Raw genomic sequence first — 18,565 nt, forward strand, 5'->3', positions numbered from 1 at the left:
GCATTCTAAAAGAAGTGCTAGGAAGTCATTTTAACTACATGATCATGGAAACTAAGAAAATGAGTGGAAAATGGAGAAAAGTACAGGGACTTCGTAACATTAATAATATTTGTAAACCATGTTGCCCTGTGGTGTTGAATCCAGCTGCCATTTTGTTCTAGATTTCTTACCAATTGGGGCCAAGCATTCTTCCCCATTCCTCGTCATTGGGATAGCAATATCTTGTTGCATTCAGATTTTTTAATATAGTAGTGGTCTAGTCCAGTGGTCTTCTCCCTAATTCTGACCAAAGATCTGGAGAGTTTGCAACTTTTTGTAACTCAATGATGGTGCATTACATACATGACCTAACGGTCACATCTAGAATTAGAGAAGATAGCAAGCTTGACATAATAGCCTTGTTGAACCATCTTGCAGAGTATAATGATAAAATGTGCCCAACAAAGTTGCAACACTGTCAGAAAAAAAGGTGCTTATTTGGGTCATAAAATGGAAAAAGGAGGAAGGTGTCTGCAGAAGGAATTTCTGCCATTCTGAAAATGAACCCTCCCACAACCCATTAGGAGGAAAGGATGTTTTTTAGGAATGGCTGGCTACTGTTGTCAGTGGTTTGCAAACCTTTCGTTAATTGGACATGAATTTACCTCCAAGAAATGAAAAGACCAGAGGCGCTCGGCAAAAAAAGAACAAATTGGTTTAATTAAACGCAATAGCTAGGAGAGTCTCAACAGAATGCGTCTGACTAAAGTCTCTCAGTGTACAAAGTTTCAGCTGATATGATATATATCTCGTGAATTACAATAAAACTATTACGGCATTCTTGGAAAAACATCTCAGTCATAAATTAATAAGTTTGGCCATCTGATCAGGACGCAGATGGCTCTGGACCTCGGGGAGAGCTTGTATGGCAATTGTGTATGTGTCCAGATGTCTGGTGTGGGGCACGTATGACCACTACATGTGGTGTGCATGAGGTGTCCTGATTGGCTGAGCATTCCTATTTTCATGTGGTATCTAGGTTTGTGGTATTTTGAGGAATGCAAGCCATTGACCAAACGACTTTTATTGGGGCCAATTTCCTTGGACCTGTTTGTGGAGAGACCCCACCTGTGACCTGTCACTCGATAGGCAAGGGCTGGGGTTGCAGGACCTGCCTGACCACGTATCTCTGACTTGGGGTTGATGGGGAGATCACCTTGGGTGAATCCAACAGCAATGATACAAGTTCATTAGAACTTCTGATACAAGTTCATTATAACTGCATACAGTTGTCACATCGTACATAGACCTTGTCTTTACTGATATTGACATAGTTATGCATATATATTCTAGATCATGGCATACACCAACATTGTTTCTACTGGTAACAATATTGTTATGGATGCATGGATTATGGCATACATTGACATTGTTACTGCCGGCATCGACACTGTTGTGTGGACATAAATTACAGCATACATTGATATAGCACTTATGGATATTAGCATTGTTATTCAGGCCCAGGCTATGGCATACGTTGATATTGCCTCAATTGGTATTGCCATTGTCATCCCTGCTCATATCATGTTATTCATGGACATCGTATTCACCCTTTCCAACATTCCCCACTCTAGTTGAATTTCAACTACTCTATCCTCCTCACATGCCATGACTGTTATATTATTAGAAACTGTGTGTGTGTGTGTGTAGTGGCTGTTACTTTTTTACCAGCTATGTGCATACTACCTAATTTGAGAAGTACATTTTAACAGCTTGTAGGAAACCACACAACAGAAGTACAACAATAAAAACTGCCAGTAGTGATGTGAATAGTGTGGACACCCATGGGGGAATCCATGAAATGATATTATGCAATAAGTCCTGCTCCAAGGCACCTCCCTCTTTCTTCATGGTGGCTTTCAGATGATGCAGTACTTGGATGGTACAAGCTATTGTCCATATCATATCTGGTAATAAAAGGACAACAGGAAGCACCAATCTTGGCACATACCCCACCTTCCATCGTGTTCATCAAGTCCAACATGTACCAATGTTGCATCACCGTAAGACGGATGAGTCCCAGTTCTAGCTTGATAGCATTTAGACTGAGCTCAATATTATTGATCATCTTCATCAACTCCCAACTGGTTATTTGTAACCAGAAGGTGTGTGCCTTTGTTTACATGGTGAAGAAGGGAGTTGACCCTCTGGCATTTACTTGAGTCTCTGTGAACAGTCTAAATTCTTCTGGAATGTCCTTGTACTGAGGACAGCCAAAATAATCAGCAGTTCTTCCCTTCCAGCATGATGCAGCAGAATTCTTTACTTCTGTAACGAGCGTTGAGACAAATCTTCTCCAGGGATGACCAGTGTTGGGGATTGTGTAATGTCAAGAGAGGGCAGAGACCCGCCATCCAGAGTAGGCCAGGTCACTGCATTGCCAGTATATCTCCATCTATGTTGAGGTGCCCCATTGCAGGTCCTGTAGGTGCAATATCACACCACAGTTTTCATTATTGCCCAACAGTATGGTTAATTTTCCTCTGAAACATAAAGAATACAGTGTAAGCTTCCATACAATTTGCGGTTGCCCCTTCCCCTCCAACCATGTGTACCTTTTAATCTCGGTATCCCATATTTCCTGACATGGGGTGTCTATGCTAGCATTGGACCCCCTCCTATGAGACTAATTTCCCCCAATGTGATCGAGTTGAGCAGCCATGCACTGGAATTCCATGTCATGTCTGGGGCCCACTTGTCATTAAAGAAGGTGGCCCTGAAGACGTTAAGGGCCAGCCTGGGACCACAGATTGAGGCAGGAGCAGACATATTTCTGCACTGCTGTAATGGTCTTGCGACCTCCAGGAACCTCTTTTGTGTGAAGTCCTGGGGCCAAAAATAGTCGTGCACTATGGTGACCCTTATATGCATCCTGCCTACCTCAATTTGGATGTCGCTAAGTTCAGTGAAAAGATACAGTGTTGGTCTCTGTTAGAAAAAGGGGTCTCTAGCTGGTAGTGGTAGGTACCGTTGTCCAAGTAGAGACCCTTCTTCCTAGTCAGGGTAAAGGGGATACACTTCTAAAATAACCCCTTCACACCCCCTTGGTTTCTTGGCACTAGCAGACTGGCTTATCTCTGAGGCAGTGTGTAAAGCATGTGTGCATGCATACAGTAACACAGTGAAAACATTACAAATGGACATCACACCAGTCTACAAAAATAAGCAAAACTCTATCTAAACCAACATGACCAAAAACGTCAAAAATCCAACATACAATATTTGTAAAAATATTTACTGTGCAAAATAACCTTTAAATTGCAGGAATAATGTGATAACCCAGTCCCTCTGACTCAGTAGCACCATTTGGGGCTACCTCAATACTGAACACGAGGGAGTCCAAAAATTCCAGCCAACTCGGAGACAGAACCTTTTTTGTTGCGGCCAACGCACCGATGCAGTCGGTCGGGAAGACTGTCGCGGTTGCAATGTGAGATGGAAGCGTTGCAGCGTGCGATGTCCTCATGGCTCGGTGCAGGCAATGGCTCGTTCATTGACAGAGTCAGTGAGACCTAGACTTGCGTTGCAGGGTGAGATGGTGCTCGATGTGGTGCTAGCAGGTCATGGTGCCGCGACTGAGCCGATTGATTCAAATATTTTTTATTAGGAAATTAGATAATTCCCTCAAACCAATACATTTATTTCAAAACATAGATGTGATTTCAGGGGGAGGAGGAGTATGGGTAGGAGGGGTGCAACTATTACATGCAGGAATTGATGTGACTGTTTTGCTCCCTCTTACTCTGAAACAAGCAATGCTGTGACTCTTACAGCTCTATATATGTGTGCCAATTTGCAAATCTAATAGCCAAACACATGTGAATGTATAACTACATAACTTGTCACTTTTTACTCCTGGCAAGCAACCATGCACTGGCGCATTCAAGGTCAGAGTGGTGTAACCTGTGAATAAATGCACATATGACCATCTGGTGTGAATGCCTACCCACATTCTAAGTTCATGTACGCCCTCTGTTGCCACATCATGTGATGCATGGAAATGCAAAACATATTCCTACTTGGAAGTCATCAACCACATTGCTACTTTTGTTTGGTCTACGTCTTCCACGCACATTTGGCACATGTTGATATATACCCATGTTTTGGACCACATGATGGTGGCCTGGGGTGAGAAGAATACCAAGCTGCAGACCTTTGTAATGGGGCAAATACAATTACTTGAGATGTGAGTTATTTGATGTTTACTGTCAGGACACTCACCAAATCAGAAAATACTGAATTGTGTTTCCTACCCTCATTGGATATCCCTTCACCCTCATTTGAAGTTTCTTTTAAGGAGAATACTTCTGAAACTGGCAGCTTCCTATTTCCTGACCCCTCAAGATGGCGGCCACCAGCTCAATACAAGTTTTGCTCTGTAGTTGTTTCTGTTTTCCTAGCACTGAGGTCCTCTTCCAGCATGCGCGCCTCTTGAGCTGCGCACTTCAACTGCCATTCCGACGAGCTTGCCCGGAGAATCGTTTGTGGTGTTTTCTTTGCTCCATCGACATTTGGAGTGGTGTGCACACCCTGGGGTATTCCACATTTGGGAGTAATGTCTCTCAAGTTCTTGCGTGCTAAAGAAGATCTTCGTAAGCAGCCTTTCTGAAAAGAGTTCCAGTTGCAATTCAACGACAGCAGTAATAAAGGACAGAAAGAATTCATACGCCAGGGACAACATAGAGGTTCTGGGTCAGAAATAAAAGTTCAGAGACTTTCGTTCATCTCATTGCAGATTTTTCCACATAATAGAGTCTAGAGCATTTTTTTCAGGAACAGAATCGTTCAAGGTTTATTCAAAGTGTAAAGAAACTCGCACACAAAAAAAAAAGAAAAGAACTTCTTTAGAACAACACTAAAAGTTGTTTGTGACGTTACACCAGATATTGCAACCCTGTAATGGAATTATCCAATAGCCACTAAACAGAGTCCTGCCATGATTTAGACTTAGGGCCATATGTATCATAGTTCCGTTTTTCGAATTCTAAATAGCGATTTTTAAGGAATCGCTATTTAGAATTCGCAAAACGGTATGTATGTAAAAAAATCGCAATTTTTTTGCGATTCCTTAATCTTCTTTATTTGCAAATTCGCGAGTTGCGAATTCGCAAATAAGGAATAATTTCCCATTCATTCCTATGGGCCAGGAGGCCCATAGGAATGATTGTGAAATGCATTTCATTTTGCGATTCGCAATTTGCTAATCACAAAATGAGATTGATTTCAAGGGTGCAGGGGTGTCTCACGGACACCCTGCTGCACCCCTGAAATCAGCATGTGTGTGCATATGGCGCACATACATGCCCTATGGGCATGTATGTGCGTCACATGCCACATTCAAACATGCCAATTTGTGCATTTTTGAAAGAAATCGCAAATTACCACCAATTGAAAGTTGGTGGTAAATTGCGACTTCTTAAGCTAAAATCGCTATTGAAAATTGCATCATACATAGCATTTAAGGAATCGCAAAATTGCGATTCCTTAAATGCTATAGCAAAATAAGGAATCGCACATTTTTGCGATTCCTTATGATGCGATTTTTACATACATAGCAAAAAATGCTAAACAGTCTTTTGCGATTCGCAAAGGCCGGAATTCGCTGAATTCCGGCCTTTGCGAATCCAAAAAGGCTTGATACATATGGCCCTATAATTGTTATTGATATTGCTGTGGGATTTCCATTGTGTGCAAGGAAATCTGTCTCCAGCTAATAACATAAATTAAAAATAGTTAGCCAATTTGATCTGATGTATATTATTCAATTCCATTCTTCCAGGGTGGCATGGTCTGGAACTGTAAATGAGAAAATGGCAAGTATTTAGGTATGCATGTTTGATATTCTTTAAGAAAAAATTACAAAAATGTATTTCTTCCTATTTAATAAACTAATATTTAATTATATGTGGTTTTTGTTATTTTTCCGAATTTCTAAAAAATGTGGGACACGTTGCCTACATGGAAATTATTAATGACTAAACAATTATTTGAATGTGCACATTTTAAAATGTATGATGTAAAGAGAGAAAGGAACCAATGGAGAAATTAACTTCAGCAACAGTCTTTAACTTGGTCAGTTTTGTTTTATTCAAAATGCCCAAAATAAAATAACACAGGATGAAATAAAAAAACAAACCAAAATGTAAAACAGTCAATACTTGTGAATGAAACTATTATTGCAGAGCCAATATTGTTTGAAGTCAAATGTCCAAAATACAACTGGATTCAGAAAGGTAAATGTATCCAGAAAAGAGTCCAAAGAGTGAATGCTAGTCACTCAACAGACGAAATTCGGTTCTGAGTCTCTTGCCAGTGGTGGAGGTTTTGCCATCCTCTCTTGCAAGTCTGCCTGAACGTCCCCTCCTGAGGGGGTTGAGCAGATCCACAGTTGCTGGGACTGAATGTGTGTAGTTGTTTCCTGTCATAACATTGCCTCCCTTTCTGTGGCTGAGGCAGTTGTAGTTTGGCCAGATATAGTAGGACCACAGTAAGGGGACGATGTTGCGGGAAAAGCCCTGCACACATTCTGACAGCAGCAGTCCTCTTCGCAGCGGCACAAAAACTTTTAAAAAACTACCTGGCTGACTTTTGCCCGGCTGACTTTTGCGGTCCCGACTTCCTTAACCACATTAGTGCTAAGGCAATTCCTCCTCTGCGCTGCATGACCTAAATTCCCATTGTTCATGACGAGCTCAGCTCGTCATGAGCACAGGAGCAGTGCACTGCATGACGAGCTGAGCTTGTCATGAGCATGCAAGGGGTTAAAGGACATACTGAATAATTACTGCAATCCTCCTCTGGAAAGTACTATACCCATAAAGAACCTTGATTGTCTAATTCTCCATTTTTTTAATCCAAGGTGTGCGAAAGGATACACGCTGAAAAGACTGTCAGATCCCCTCTCACTTACAGGGTGCCCGGCTGGGCTCCATGTAAGTAATTTCCCTCGCTTAACTCAATCTGAGTCACGTTTCTACTGGTGTGCACCATTTTAAAACCGGATGTCCCTCATTGCTAGGTCCTGATGAGACCTCCTATTCTATGAGAGGTTGAAACGCCGTTGACACGCTTAAAAAAAAAACCAAATGCACTCAGCCTTCACAATTATTACTGAAGTCTCTGAATAATTAATGTTTATTGACTAAAGGTAGTTTTTATTTTTTGGAAACCTCGATGTATGTCACAACCTGTCACTTATATATTTATAGGTTCTAATTTCGCTTGGGACACCTTACACATCTTTTCTATTTTATACATCAATTTTCAATATAAATAATATTGCATTCTACTCATTGAGCTGTTTGAATTTTCTGTTTTGTTTGTGAGTCTCCTATCATAAGCATTGCCATTGTGCTTAAAGATTATCATTATCAGAAATACTATTGTTACTGCTTCATTTTTCCCACAGGTATCATTGTTTTTTGATTTGTAAAAATATCATGCAGCACCCTAGTCAGGGAGCCCAAGTTCAGATTCACTATATGTACATGGTACTCTCTCTATAACTGCTTCATCTCCTGGAACACTGTCAGCACATGGACCATCATGTCTTGATGGAGGGATCTTAAGACTTAGTCGATGGTGACCTGGTTGACAGTGAACCCAATGGCCTCACTTTGATGGCTCACCGATTGCCTCCCACTACCCCTATTCCCACTACCCTATGCCCTTGACCCACTGTCCCCCATCCCACTGGTTTCTGGTTGAACTGAAGGTAGTTGTGGGGGTGTAGCAACGACAAGGAGATGGTGGACGGAGAACTGAAACTTTTCAGACACTCACCCCCAGTCACAGATCTGGGTTGAATTCATCAACTTTCTTTAGCTCACTTCGCCACCCCAGTTCAGACCCAGCCATATGCAAATCAGTCTTAACCCTGTTCCTCATGGGAACAGTCCAGCCAGAACTGCCAAGCTAGGTCTTTCCTTGACCAGAAAAAAGCATCCTGGGAGCGGTTTCGGGGTAGCACCCCACATCAGCCAGGCTATCTTGAATCCAGTGGCAAATTGAGCAAGGGACCCACTCCTGGGTATACCCTGCCAACTTAGGGCGAGCAAAGCAAACACAAGGAGATGGTCGATGGAGCACGGAAACTTTTCAGACAGTCACAGATCTGGGTTGAAATCGTTATCGTTCTTCAGCTCACTTGGCCATATGCAAATCAGTCTTGATCCTGTCCCTCATTGGAACCGTCCAGCCCGAACTGCCAAGCTAGGTCTTCCCTGGGGGGATGAAAAGAAAGAGCCCATTCATCTTGGACAGTAAATCAACAATATATTCACCTCCATCAAGGATTTCGGATAATTTTTCAACATGGAGTTGCAAAGAAAGCACACTGTCCATCAGCCTGGACAATGGCGTGAACACACCTTTGCATACTAATAACTGCAAAGGACTGGGCCAAACGAGTGGAGCTTCTGGGTGATTTGGCACCTTTGCATACTCAGCAGCACTTAAAAGGGAGAACTGTGAACTGTCTTTTTTAAAAGGGTAGGGGGCCACATAGCCTCCCTCCCAAAGCCTTATTAGACCCTGGGGACCCTATCCCTCAGGCTGCTTTTTTTTTTTAAAGGGAGTCACATGTCCATTTTGATCCTGGGCCCCTCAACCCCAGGGCCCACATTAATTAAAGCCGGGTGCCCAGGTGCAAACTCCAATGTTGTGGTGTCCAGGGAGAGCACCAGGGCCCCTGCTGGCTCCACGCATGGTGCAGGAGCTAGCATTGCTCCCACCAGAGGAAGAAGCTATTTCTTCTTTGTGACTTTGTGTTTGCTCCCATTTGGCAGGAGTTTTAAAAACAAGTTTCCATGCCTGCGCTGGTAGGCAGGCAAAACTGTTGTGACCCGGGGGTGGGCTCCCCAGGACGTAGTATATGAGTTGCCCAGGGGGGTGGGTCCCCAGGGCATTAATGACCCCCTTAAGTGGGGCCACACAGTTTTCCTCCCCATGTTTAATAAATTGGGCCCCAGGAGATGGGGTCCCTGGGCCTCAAATGCAGCTCGGGGAACAGGTCTCTAGCCTCTCCTCCTCCCCTAATTATTTCAACTGGGCTCTGGGGATGAGGATCCTGGGGCCCAAAATGGCCCGGGAAGGGCGGCTAGCGTAGATTCCCTCTCATAATTGTATTAATCGGGCCTCCAGTGCAGGGTCCACAGGGTCGAAGACGGCTTGGGCAAGGGTTCCCCCATGGGGCCTAGGGGCACGGAGTATTCCTGCCCTGCCCCTTATATATTTTCTTTTTTACAACTTCATAATAGGGGACTAAGGGCCAGATGTACAACCATAGTAAATTGTGACTCGCAATTTACGCTTGATTGCGAGTTGCTAAATTGTGAGTCGCAATTTACTATGCACAACAGTGTCAGGGACACTGATTGTGATTCCCAATGGGGTCGCAAAATGCGAGGCTCATTAATATTAATGAGGCAATTGGATTTTCCGACCCCATTGGGAAAGGCTGGCCCTCCCAGGTTTGGTGGCCTGCTGCGCTCAGCAGATCACCATGTCTGGGACTGCTTTTAAATAAAGCAGCTTTTTTTTTTAATTCAGCCCGTTTTTATTCAAGGAAAAGGGGATGCATTTAAAAAAATCAAAATCAAACGTTTTTGTTTCAGTTTATAAGGTCCCTGGGACCACTGCCTGCCCGTAAAATTTATTTTTGCTTGCATTTGCAAAGGTTAAAGGGTCCCTTGGTGACCCCTTCCCATTTGTGAATGTATTATCCCCTACTTGAAGTAGGTAGTAATTGCGAGTGTTTTGAGAACACAATTGCAGTCGCAAAGCATTAGTACATGGGTTAGAGAGTCTCTATTTGGAAGGGAACGCCCCTTCCAAATAGCGAGTCTCTAAACACTTTTTTGCGAGTCACACTTAATTTGCGATTCTCAAAATTGTGTTAGTACATGCCATACCAATTTTAGCAGGCGCAAACGGGTCGCTAACCCGTTTGCACATGCTAAAATTGGTCGTACATCTGGCCCTAAATCTCCAAGTCCTGTAATGACTGCCAGCAAAACTTTTCACATCCTGCTGGCAGGCAAACAAAGCTATCGCTTCTGCAGTAGTCTGACTGCCACAAGAGCAAGATTCCCCGAAGGGGAAATAAATCGCCAGGCCAATGAGAGGACTACATTCTCTACAATTGGGTTTGTGAGAGCCCATCAAACCCAACAGTCCAGATATACAAATATTTTGGACCTTAATTTTTCACAAACTGTCAAACAGATTCACACAAAAAGCAATCAGTGGACCAAGATCTAGCTTCCTGGCAAATCTTGTGTAATTCCGTTGAGGAGTGTTTGCTATAGCCCTTCTTAAATAGGTCTAAGTAAAATGCATGGTGAATGCGCATCCCTTGATGAATCACCCAAAAGCCTTCCATCTCACCCAAAAGCCTTCCATCCACAAACCAGGCAAAACAGAGCACTTTTTTCCGGATGTTTTGTTGAGGTTCATCAAACTGCACCAAAGTTATTAGCAATACAAAAAACGCATTTCCTATGTAAGCTTTTACCTAGTTATACCTACCTAGTGGTGACCTCCACTGGGTGAAATATATCTAGATATATTTATATATATAGTTATCAACTCAAACTGACGCAGTCACGCAGTCAATAACAGGTGCACTCCACGGGTAATGTGGAAAAATTAATTAATTGGGCTACATCAAATATCACTGACCGTGATTGTTAGTGATATTTGATCTAGCCCAATAAATTAACTTAGCCTGACTGCGGCAGTTGGAGTTGGCGGTTGTTCGCAGTTCACCACCGCCGTGGATTGCACTCAGGACTACAGGTGCGGCGTTAGGGGATTCTTGTGGTATATAGATATATATATATATATATATATATATATATATATATATATATATATATATATATATATATATATATATATATTCACTGAAAAAACCATAGGTTATAGACCATATATAGTTAGGAATTAGCATTTAAAAAACCTTATTTTACTCACACAAAACCATTGAAATTCCATATATAGTTAGTTGCACTAACTATATATCGCGCACCCGCAATCCACTGCTGATCATGTCACATATTACATCATTCATGACATGGTCAGTGACATCACTGATGACATCACTGATGACATCTCAAATGGCATCACTGATGACATCACTGATGACAACATCCAGTGACTATGTTTCTGTAAAGTTAAAATATGTCTTACATATTGAAGAATGAGTGGATGTATAAGTGGCTGGATGAAGGATTTAGTAGGTGCATGCCTGACTGTATGAGTGAGTGATTAAATGTGTCTCACTGAGTGCATGGGTTAGTGACTAAACTGTCTTAATTTGTGCATCATTATGTCTGTTGTTCTGTAAACTGCTGCATGTGTTGATCAGTAGCTATATGAGTAACTATATGGGTTATTGATTGGTTGCCCAAGTATTTGTATGGGAGACTGAGTGTGTGTGTGGGTGGCTGGGAGGTGTATGACTCTGTGCATAGATGTGTGAGCAGTTGATTCACTAGATGTATGGGTTCAAAAGTGCATGTGGAAACAGCTGTATGGGCGGTTGACTGTGTGCATGAGTGTATTGGTGAGTGAATGGATATCTCAGTGCTGCATGTCAAAGTAAGTACATATGTAAAACACAGTACATGTGAGATTTGACATATATAAATAACTGTGCATAAGAGCCAGTGAATGTGTGAGTGGCTGTATGGATCACTGTGAACTTGTATCAGGGATTGTATAATAGAGTAAATATGTGTTAGTATATGTTTGAATAAGTAAGGTGTGTATAACTGTATAGTTGAGGAAATGGAGGTGTGATTGATTCTTTGCATGACTGACTAGGTGTGTGAGTAACTCCATGGATGAGTGACAGTCTGTGAGTGTCTGTTTACACTGAGTGTATCTAAGGTTATATTAGAGTCTGAAGAGGTTCATCGTATTATCACATGAATGATGTCATCAGTGATGTGATCAGTAATGTCAAATGAGATGTCATCAGTGATGTCATCAGTGATGTCATTTGAGATGTCATCAGTGATGTCATCAGTGATGTCATTTGAGATGTCATCAGTGATGTCATCAGTGATGTCATTTGAGATGTCATCAGTGATGTCATCAGTGATGTCACTGACCATGTCATGAATGATGTAATATGTGACATGATCAGCAGTGGATTGCGGGTGCGCGATATATAGTTAGTGCAACTAACTATATATGGAATTTCAATGGTTTTGTGTGAGTAAAATAAGGTTTTTTAAATGCTAATTCCTAACTATATATGGTCTATAACCTATGGTTTTTTCAGTGAATTTTCAAGGTTTTGTAAATGCTAATTCCTAACTATATATGGTCTATAACCTATGGTTTTTTCAGTGAATTTCAATGGTTTTTTAATAGCAAATATCATAAGCTGTCGAATGTCACGTACGTGGTAAGTAAAAACATTTTCGTGTTTATGCACACTGATCTGCTTTGAATGGTGCCCCCCCCCCTCATTTCTATTAGGAGTACTCTCTCTTTGCAGATAGTGAAAGGTAGTTAACGCAGGCCTTTGCCCCCGTTGTAATCCGTCGTGCCTGCTTCTCTCTCCATTTGATTGATTGTTATCCAAGTATTTACTGTTTTAGAATTAGTTCTCTTTGGTTCATTCTCTATTTACAAACAAACACAGAGTCGCAATACTCTGTTTAGTCTTTGCAGATAACGAAAAATCGTGTAAAAAAAAAGAAAAGGAATCGAGTAAAATCAGTAGGCCACTAATGGGATCTCTTTTTGACCTCGCTAAAATAGAAACATTAGGAACAACCCCTCATGACAAATACAAAACTAGTGAGATGAACTGAACTCCACACAATGATGGCTGCAAAACAGCTCGGCTCCGCCACCCACCCCGCCCAAAATAACAATAAAGAGCGGCTGCCATGATTGGTTGCGGAATGGCCACAACGGAGCTACGAAATGGTGCTGCTCTCATGCTAACCCCAGCTTCAGTCTGAAACATCCAGAAACACTGTAGACTACCAATTCGATCAGTTCCGGTAGCGCCCCAATGTAACCCGGTAGAGAAGAACTAGCCCTCCCCTCTTTGACTGATGGTTCTTGTTGCCTGTCCCTTCTGTTGTCATTTAACAGAACTATTTAGCCTGCTGAAAGGGGTTGTGTTCCGACCGCTGGTTGGTGGAGACATTTTGACTATATTCTGGACCTGCGTTGTCGCGTAATGCGTCATATGACGCGCCGCGTTAGCGCATCCGGAAGTCATCCGGGGCGCGCAGCGCGTAACGTAAGCATAACAAGTCATGTGACTTGTTAATAAAACTTTTCATTGGTTCATTTTACTTTTCTTATTGTAATGATGAAAGGCTTGGTCATATCACCTAAAAATTACGCTTTTCATTACTTCCGAACATTATTTTTTCTTAAATATATGTTATAATGTTCCAGGCTAATGTACTTTCCCGGAAATTTTACAACTGTCCTGCAAGTAAAATATATTCTTTTTTCGAGAAAAAGAGCGTTTCTTCGTCCCATGACGGAGCCGTTGAGCAAAAGAGGGTCGACCTGCTGTCTTAGTCGCCGATACGCCTGAATATGAGATTCTTATCGATCACTTTATGTTGCAGGAATAGAAAACACAACAGCCCTTGACCATTTATCTTTACTGCGTTCCTTCGTATTATACCTTTTACCCTTCATGTAATTGGTCTGCTTTATTTCACTTGCCTTTTAATGATTCTAAAACAGTGACTATTATTAAAAACTTTACCAATGTATATACTACTACCATGTTTTCTTTTAAAGACCTTTATTGTGAAAATTTCATTATACAAATACGAGCCTATAACCACGTGGGCCTGCCACGGAGCAAACTGTAATCGTATATGATGAATAGACATTTACACTGTAGAGGAACGTAACGGGCGGGCCATTAGGTTGCAAGAACTAAGGTGTCTAACAGTTACGGAATCGGTGGACGTACATTTTATAATTAAAATACGACAGGGCCAGTTACAATAAAATTATCTAGATATACATTTGCGGGCAAGTACCATGGGTGACGTTAATTCGAACTTTCAACAGTACAGTAATCAATAACACATCAGAACTTAATATCAATAGGGATGTCGAAATATTCAATCAATTCTCGTCCCCGCCCGCCATGTGCTTCAAAACTGCATACGTATCTCGTGATTTCAAGGTTCTGCAACCAGTACACAACAAGGAGTTACGAGTCCCATTTATTCCGGCGCCATTTTGGGCGAGGACGGGCAGGTCCAGGATATAGTCAAAATGTCTCTACCAACCATCGACTATGATGATGTTCATATGCTGTATTTATTAGAGTAACACTCATCTGTCCACATGAAATTAATTTACCACAATCTAAACATGTCATTTTAATCTTTCCAAAGTTCTTCTAAATATTTGGGACCGTTTCCCTTGCCTCTGAAGCTCTCAGTGCCACTTCTTTGATGAATGTACTAGCAGGTCAGGGGTTCTCCTCCAAATCTCTCTTTTATGCAGCACTATAATTAATTGGTGCCACCTCTCCATATGACGATGCATGGTATAGTTACCACAACTATATATTTTTTCGGTTCCTCTGGAGAGTTCATCGTGGCAGATGAAGCGTGTAACGTACCGGGCATTTACCTTTTTTTGCATGTACAGGAAAGGAAAAAAAAATCGAGCGTCCGAGTTCTAAGGTGTCCCAGGGCCATTTTAGTGGACCAGGCCCAAATCCAAAGAACAGGCCGCCATTTTGAGAGTCCTCTTGCAGCCGCCTGTCGCTGTAGCATCAACAGCAGCCGAAACTCAGCTGAATGGCAACTGAAACGGTAAAGGGGCGCCCCACTACAGCAGACGAGCCTCCACCTAGGAAGGCCCATTCACGCCGGCTTCCCCCCCCCCTTCGGGCACCCCACGCCGTTATTCGGAGCAGTATTGTAGGATGGCCACACCAGTGCGGCAACTTGCTAGACATCACCCCGGTGGTAACCGAATCTCAACGCCTTGTGGTGTCTTCTATTCAGAAAACATTGTTATGCTGCCTTCGACCTATTCGCCGCAAGTGCGCACACAACTCAACTGCATAGCTTGCTAGACACCACCTCGGTGCCATCCGGATCTTGGAATGTCAGCGCCTTTTGGTGTCTTCTCTTCAGAAAATATTGTTGCGCTGCCTTTGGCCCCATTCGCACATCGGTCCGCAACTTAGACATCACCTCGGTGCCATCCGGATCTTGGCATCTCAGCGCCTTGTGGTGTCAGTCAGAAAATATTGTTGCGCTGCCTTTGGCCCCATTCGCACATCAGTCCGCTACTGACACCATCTCACAGGCCAACAGGGCGCCCCACGCCGACTTTTACCATTGTAGGATGGCCACACCAGTGCCACAACTTGCTAGACACCACCTCGGTGCCATCTGGAACTTGGCATCTCAGCGCCTTGTGGTGTCTTCAATTCAGAATATATTGTTGCGCTGCCTTTGGCCCCATTCGCACATCGGTCCGCTACTGACGCCATCTCACAGGCCAACGGGGCGCCCCACGCCGACTATCAGCATTGTAGGATAGCCACACCAGTACAGCAACTTGCTAGACATCACCTCGGTGCCATCCGGATCTCGGCGCCCCACTGCAGATGAAGTGCCTCTCAACTATGAAACCACCACGGTGACATCCGGATCTTGGCGCGTTGTGCTGCCTTCGGCCTATTCGCACATCGGTCCGCTACTGACGCCATCTCACAGGCTAATGGGGCGACCCACGCCGAGTTTCAGCATTGTAGGATGACCACACCAGTACAGCAACTTGCTAGACATCACCTCGGTGCCATCCGAATCTTGGCATCTCAACGCCTACTGGTATCTTCCATACAGAAAATATTGTTACGCTGCCTTTGGCCCCATTCCCACATCGGTCCGCAACTTAGACATCACCTCGGTGCCATCCGGATCTTGGCATCTCAGCGCCTTGTGGTGTATTCTCTTCAGAAAATATTGTTGCGCTGCCTTTGGCCCCATTCGCACATCGGTCCGCAACTTAGACATCACCTCGGTGCCATCCGGATCTTGGCATCTCAGCGCCTTGTGGTGTCTTCTACTCCGAAAATATTGTAGAAAATATTGTTGCGCTGCCTTTGGCCCCATTCGCACATCAGTCCGCTACTGACACCATCTCACAGGCCAACAGGGCGCCCCACGCCGACTTTTACCATTGTAGGATGGCCACACCAGTGCCACAACTTGCTAGACACCACCTCGGTGCCATCCGGATCTTGGCATCTCAGCGCCTTGTGGTGTCTTCAAATCAGAAAATATTGTTGCGCTGCCTTTGGCCCCATTCGCACATCAGTCCGCTACTGACACCATCTCACAGGCCAACGGGGCGCCCCACGCCGACTTTCAACATTGTAGGATGGCCACAGAAGTGCGACAACTTACTAGACACCACCTCGGTGCCATCCGGATCTTGGCGCGTTGTGCTGCCTTCGGCCTATTCGCACATCGGTCCGCTACTGACGCAAACTCACAGGCCAACGGGGCGCCCCACGCCGACTTTCAGCATTGTAGGATGGCCACACCAGTGCGGCAACTTGCTACACACCACCTCGGTGCCATCCGGATCTTGGCATCTCAGCGCCTAGTGGTGTCTTCTATTCCGAAAATATTGTTGCGCTGCCTTCGGCCCCATTCACACATCGGTCCGCTACTGACGCCATCTCACAGGCCAACGGGGCGCCCCACGCCGACTTTCAGCATTGTAGGATGGCCACACCAGTGCGGCAACTTACTAGACACCACCTCGGTGCCATCCGGATCTTGGCGCGTTGTGCTGCCTTCGGCCTATTCGCACATCGGTCCGCTACTGACGCAAACTCACAGGCCAACGGGGCGCCCCACGCCGACTTTCAGCATTGTTGGATGGCCACACCAGTGCGGCAACTTACTAGACACCACCTCGGTGCCATCCGGATCTTGGAGCGTTGTGCTGCCTTAGGCCTATTTGCACATCGGTCCGCTACTGACGCAAACTCACAGGCCAACGGGGCGCCCCACGCCGACTTTCAGCATTGTAGGATGGCCACACCAGTGCACCTTACTAGACACCACCTCGGTGCCATCCGGATCTTGGCGCGTAGTGAAGCTGCAGCAGCTGCAAATAAGCTTCAGACAGTGTTACAACCGCTGCTCAGAACTCTCAACTATGACACCACCTCGGTGCCATCCGGATCTTGGCGCGTTGTATTGCCTTCGGCCTATTCGCACATCGGTCCGCTACTGACGCCGCCTCACGTGCCAACGTATTTTCTCCGCATTTTATACCCTATGCCGCATAACAGGTCATGTGACTTGTTTATAAAACTTTTCATTGGTTCATTTTACTTTTGGTTTCCTAATGATGGAAGGCTTGATCATATGACCTAAAAACAACACTTTTCATTGGATGAAAACTTTTTTTTTTTCCCAAACGATGAAAGCTCCACCTTGTTTCTGGATGTTTCAGACTGAAGCTGGCGTCAGCATGAGAGCACCACCATCTCGTAGCTCAGTCGTGGTCATTCCGCGAGCAATCATGGCAGCCGCTCCCCACCAGAAGCCTGCAGGAGTCGGGGCCCCCAAAACTTTTGATGAATTCTCAAGGCGGAGGGGACGCTTTCGAGAATGGGGTCCAAGACCTAGCAGACAAGCGTCCGATTTCCAAGGTGTCCCAGGGCCATTTCAGTGGACCAGGCCCAAAAAGGAAACAGCCTGCCGCCATTTTGAGAGTCCTGTGACAGCCGCCTATCGCTGCACCGCAAGAGTGGGCGCAACTCAGCTGAATTGCGGCTTTTGACACAGTGGACCAAAAACGGACGGAATGGCAACTGAAACGGTAAAGGGGCGCCCCACTACAACAGATGACACTCCACCTGGAGAGGCCCGTTCACGCCGCCTCCCCCGGGGCGCCCCACGCCGTTATTCGGAGCAGCATTGTAGGATACCAAAACCAGTGCGGCAACTTACTGGACATCACCTTGGTGCCATCGTTCTGCTGCCTTGGAACTATTCGCACAACAGTTTGCTACTGATGACCCACCCCCCGCGACGCCCCACGCCGTTATTTGCTGGGTGGCAACTTACTAGACATCACTTTCGTGTCATCTAGATTTCAGCGCGTTCTGCTGCCTTGGAACTATTCGCACAACAGTTTGCTACTGATGACCCACCCCCCGCGACGCCCCACGCCGGAAATCTGGACGTTGTGCTGCGTTGGGACTATTCGCACAGACGACCGCTACTTCGTTGTTTTTCCCTAAAAATGTTTATATGTTATTACTATTTTTGTTTTCTTGTATATATTTATAAATTATTAAAGTTTTATAATCTTACTACTTTGTCGGAGTGCTATATATTTTTAATGTGACACATAATTGTAAAAACTTTGATGTACAAAGAGTCATCCCTGGAATCTTCTGCTTCAGGCTCGGTCCCCTCCCCAATCACAATACAGGATGGTTTTCAGATAATAGCAACGCTTCTGCTGTGACGGATCTCAT

This window comes from Lissotriton helveticus, chromosome 9, assembly GCF_964261635.1.
Source record: "Lissotriton helveticus chromosome 9, aLisHel1.1, whole genome shotgun sequence".
NCBI classification, from domain to species: Eukaryota; Metazoa; Chordata; class Amphibia; order Caudata; family Salamandridae; genus Lissotriton; species Lissotriton helveticus.